Source organism: Asparagus officinalis, chromosome 2 (genome assembly GCF_001876935.1).
Source record: "Asparagus officinalis chromosome 2, Aspof.V1, whole genome shotgun sequence".
In the NCBI taxonomy this organism is placed as follows: Eukaryota; Viridiplantae; Streptophyta; class Magnoliopsida; order Asparagales; family Asparagaceae; genus Asparagus; species Asparagus officinalis.
Genome location: NC_033795.1, coordinates 76207206 through 76213205, shown reverse-complemented (window position 1 = coordinate 76213205; position 6000 = coordinate 76207206).

The following is a 6000-nucleotide window of genomic DNA, read 5'->3' as shown; positions in this document are numbered from 1 at the left end:
CAGCAGGGCTTCGCCTCTCTCCAAAATTTCCAACCTTCTCAAATGACAAGGGGGTGGCCTATTTATAGGCTCTCAGGACAGTGCCCGCAAAAAGAGAAACGTCGGCCACCGTCGGCCACTGTCGGCCACCTCGAGGTGGCCGGCACTGTGCCGAGCCACCTTGAGGTGGCTCGGCTCTTGGCCAAGCCACCCCAAGGTGGCTCGGCCTTGGCCGAGCCACCTTGAGGTGGCTCGGCTTGGGCCGAGCCACCTGAAGTTGGCTCGGCTTCGGCCGAGCCCCTCTAGGTGGTGGGTTTGGTGTTTTCCGCCTTGGTTCTATCTGTGATTTGGTTCTGTGGTTGATTTATCCAGACTTGATTCGTTGACCTGATTTGGCAGTAAATCCGGATCCTGATTAGGCAGTAAATCCACTTCTGAATCTGAGTCCGAAACCGATCTTGATTCGATCGTGATTCGTCCGAGTATGCCCTTGGTTGGATGACTCGTTGACTCTTCGAACACTTAGCTTGATCCCGCAGGCCACCGAGCCACCTTGGTGGCTCGGTGAGCCGCCTCGGTGACTTGGTTTCCGAGCCTCTTTTCGGGTGTGTTGTTCTGTCGTTTTCCGCTCTTGGTTCTATCTGTGATTCAGTTCTGTGGTTGATTTATCCAGACTTGATTTGTTGACCTGATTTGGCAGTAAATCCGGATCCCGATTAGGCAGTAAATCCACTTCTGAGCCTGAGTCCGAAACTGATCTTGATTCGATCGTGATTCGTCCGAGTCCGCTCTCGGTTGGATGACTCGTTGACTCTTCGAACACTTGGCTTGATCCCGCACGCGAATGGATGTATTCCGTTGCTTGCGTGCGATTCGTCGATCTCGTTGCCTCGTTGGTTTGTTGGTTCGTGCCGAGCTGAGCTAAGGGACCTATAAGCAATTTTATATGCCTACAGCTGCCAATGCTGTTAATCCCCAGAATCGCTGCTCTAGCCGTCGATGCTCATCCCCGTCACCTCTTAGATCTGAACCGCCATCCGCTACATCGCCGAGATCCCCGTCAACATCGATTCATTCGACAAACCCGAGGCAAGATCTCGAACCTCAATTATTTTTATTTTAATTCTTAGTTTTATCATAAATTATTATGTGCAAGATCCCACTTGCTCAGATCTATAATTTTCTATTTATTATGAATTATTAACAATTTTAGATCTGTTAATAATTATCTGCGTGGGCTTGTTGATGATATTATGAATTATCTGTTTATGTTAATTTATGATATAATTATCTATGTGGATTTGATGAATAATATTGAATAAATTATAATTATGTGATAAATAGTATTTTCAGAATAATTATAATAGATTAAAAGAATTTATTTCGGCAACGGAATCATTTTCGAATAATTATATTAATTAAAAAGAATTTATTTAAGAACAGAATCATTTGAGGAAAATTATGATAAATTATAAGAAGTTATTTTGGAAAAGGAATTATTTTCTGAATTACGTAGTTGCTTTCATGATTTATAATTCTTAATTTTGATTATCTGACATACCATGTTTTATTAGACATGATTAGAGTTATTAATATCTCCTTGTTATGATTGAGAACCTTAGTAGTTCATGACTTAGTGGCCTCATGCATCATAAACAGACCTAGTGACATGTGTGGGTGTGTTGACTGAGTTTAGATGGTGAACCAGAGTTTCAGTGTGGAATATGACTGTTGATTTAGAAAAATGAGAAGAGTTGGGATGTGGAAGTTAATGTTCATGTGCTTGGATGTGACTGTTGATGTATCTTCCAGCTCGCGCCAGTGAATTCGTGTAGTCACTGGGGTTGGTTGTTAGGTTAAAGTGAATTCGTGTAGTCACTTTAGTCCGTGACCTATTTCGTCACCTGAGCTTTGCCTAAGTTCGAACCAGGCCGAGACTAGATTGCGTGTAGTCCTCTGACCGATTCGTGTAGCGGTATTGGATGCGCGTAGAGGATTTGTGAACAGTCAGTTATTCGGTAATATAAGCATTGACTTTGTGTGAGATGTGAACCAGTGACCTGTTATAGAATGGCTAGTTACCTGACCTTGTTACATAAGGTGATTATGGATTCTTGTGAGATGTAGACCAGTTATGTTTCTTTTCATACATATATCGGGGTTAATATTTAATTATCTACAATTTGAGATATATGGTATATACATGAGGGTTTCCTTGTTTGGATTATTTTGCTCGACGTACTACGTCTTGAGTTGTAGATTTTTAAGTATTAATTCCTTGCTCGACGTACTACGTCTTGAGTTGTAGATTTTTAAGTATTAATTCCATCTAGTTGTATGACCTTGTTAGTTGGATGGTTGCTCTAATCGCTAGTTGCATGAATGACTTGTTACTTGATTAATTTTCTGGAATTTCCAGTTGCACGTCTTTTTGTCATTTCTATTATCGTATCGTTTTCCGCTTTGGGTTTTTGATCGTTCTATTTCTTTTGTGGGGTCTTGTCATGTGCCATGCACGCTGACGTACACCTATTTTCTCTAGTGTATGTTAGACTTAAAGGAAGAACATGTCCAGCTTGATGTTGAAGCAGAGCCACCAGAGGATTCTCAGCAGGAGTGCCTTGTAGACGGAGCAGAAGAAGGAGTCGAAGCCTATTCTTTGATGGTTCCAGTTTACTTTTGTTGCTTGATCGATGTATTTCATATTTCTTTAGTTTTCAGTTGTTCAATTTTGTATAAGGGCGTGTTGACCCGAATATTTTTATGTCTTGGATGATATTCATTTGTGATATGATATATATTATTTTATTCTGAGTTTGTCAATTATATTATTGCTATCTGTGATCGGGGATCTGTGACTTCGCGTTGTATTTATTTCCAGACGCTTAGCGTATTAGGTTGAGGAGAAATGTTTATTTTTTATTTATTCTCCTTAGTCTAATACGTCGCGGGTTTGTTCACGTTCCGATTCCTGGGTATTTTGGGAAGCGGGGGGTGACAAGACTCAACTATCATACATTTCACAATGTTATCTCATGCAAAGTTCTATGATATCATCGCATCACTATACGGAACAGACTACTTGCTCAAGCATCCTAAGTAAATACTGTCCACTAGCCTCATCGCATCATCGTGCGGAACGAACTACCTATTAAGGTATCCTATAGGTACAGCTTATTAGCCTCGTCGCATCACCATGCAGAACGGACTGTCTCCTCAGACATCCTCATCGCATTACCATGCAGAACGGACTACCTCCTCAGGCATCTAATAAATATGGCTCACTAGCATCATCGCAACACTATACAGAACGGACTACCTATTCAGGCATCCTGCAATTACGGCTCAATGGCCTGCTTCAGCGGTATACCGACGCACTACCTTAAGCAGTACTGAGCTGTGCCCATCTACGGTATCCATATACACACATATATTGTTCTAACTAATCATCTCCCCATTGTGGTAAAAACAATAAACCCAACTTTCCCCTTCCTGGAAGTCCGCGTGTGCTAAGCCTCCATAGGTGTACGTCTATGTCGTACGGGTAAATCATTGTACGTCTCGAACCTCGTGTTCATGAATCACGCGCAAGAAAAATCATCACAAACAAGACATGATGTCGGTCGACTGCCCTAGGGCATTGGTCGACCGACGACCAATTCACATAAACATGCGTAAAAATAAGCTTCGGTCGAATAAAGAATTACACAAACTCAGGGTAGGATCGGTTGACCAATGCACAGGGTTTGGTCGACCGACCAGAGTCCAGAACTCAGGTTTGAGTCTCGTGAAGTTAAGACAATTTCAACAAAAAGAACTTATAGAACATCATTATGGGGTATAAAAAACATGTTTAGTCGTGTGTTTAACATACTAGAGTTTGACTAAACAATTATTTATCATCATAACATGATATTTGGGGTTTAAAAATACTTTAAAAACATAACTAATCAGATTAAGTTTGTACAATTAGAGTTCAAAACCTAATTAGTTCATCATCTTAGCAATTAACCACGGATCTAAACATCAAGTTAATACCTTTTTTTATTTGGTGATTTTATTCACAAATCTCCACATTAAACTAGGGTTTTTAATCCATAAACTCATATCATCATATTGTTTCATGTTCAAGCCTCAAGTTTCCATACATCGACAATTAGGGTTTAGGCCATGTAAAACAAGAATTATCAATTGATCTGAAAACTAATGATCATGATCATCTATTTTTATCAATTAAAGATTAATGCTTCTGATCTCTTTTTTGTTTTAAGATTTAACATCAAAAGTAGGATTTAAAAATCATCGAAATAAGTAGTACAAATTAGATTAACCAATTATACATATTAAAAACATGAATTTCTACAGGTGATAGGTTTGGAGGAAGATGATCTTGCCTCAACACGCTGCTGAAAAAAATCCAAGGGTGCAAGCAAACATGTTCTCCCTTGCCAAACACCGACTATCTCGCCCTTCTTCTCGGTATTTGCTTCACAAAGCTCTCAAAATTCACCAAACTATGCTCTAGGGTTTTTGAGGGGAGAGGGTGGCTTTTAGGGTTCACAAATCTAATGTAAAAGAGAATTTTAAACCCAAAACAAACTAATCTAACCTGAAACAGGAAACCTAGTTAGACTGGGAAAATATCCTTCAGTATTTTGGATGTAACTTTTTCGTCTGACCTCAGAATAAGGTGACTTAAGATGTTTTGGAAAGATATTGAAGAGATCTACAACTTATGTCTTTTGAGTGTTTCCAGATTCTAACTGCATCGGTGTGTAATACATATATACTCTTAACTGGTCGCTTTTCCATATTCGAATCGCATCGGTGTATAATGCATATATACTCTTAATTGGTCTCAAATCAATTAATATCATGTTCATTCATCATTAAATGATATTTATCATAATATAACTCATTTAATACTATTAATCATAATATTTTTAGATTTTATGGGGTTTTACATTCACTCCCCCCTTAAAAGAATTTCGTCCTCGAAATTCCGCAAATATATATTTAAAGATTAATAATACGATAAAATCACATTGAGGGAATAATCTAGACAAGGAAACCCTTACATACACATCTCGTATCATTAATCCTAAGATAGGTATCACAGGCAATATTTCCAATTAACGATCTAGAATGCAAATACTCACACTTAACCCCTAATTAAACGAAACTAGTACGTCGGACAAAAAATCCAAACAAGGAACCCCCCATGTATATACCATATGTTTCGAATGATTAGGAGCTAAGTGTTAATACCCCAATTCTAGTGTTAAGTATAAATGCGGTTATACATATAACATAACAATAGGAAAATCGTATCACATATCATTCACGCAAATACTTTTCAAACAAAGTAAGATGGTTATCATAAGAAAATTCGTAATTTTTGAGTTATTTATATATATCGTCCTCACTCAATCTAGGAAGTGAAATTACCCTAGAGGGGTGTGAATAGGGTATTTGCTAATATAATCCGATATTAATGCTAATTTAAAACTAATTAACAATTTATTCTTGCAAGTATGATATACAACAAATTATGAACACGAATATGTAATATAAACAAAGGGCGATATAAACATGAATTGAAATGCAAAATAGATAGTGCACAAATAAACAACACAAACACACGATATGATCACGGAGTTCGGTCAATCTCGACCTACGTCTCCGCTCCTCACTCACGAGAAGAATCTCTACTATCACAACCGGTTTTCAACGCTCACCAGAAATGTTTACACAATCAATTTTCTAGGTCACCAAAAACTTTCACAACTCACACAATTATAATCACACAATACACCCTCTGAGTGCTGGCCTAGCCCGTGTCGACTTCCTCAAGTGCTCGGATTTACTACCTCTCCCTAGGCTTTACTACCGACGCCACTCCTCTTAGAATCGACCCCGTCTCTCACCACAGACTCATCTCGGTGTACTTGTGTATTACAATGTGATCTCACAATTAAGCTCAAGTAAAAATAGTTTATTCTCGAACAAAGATGAGAACTA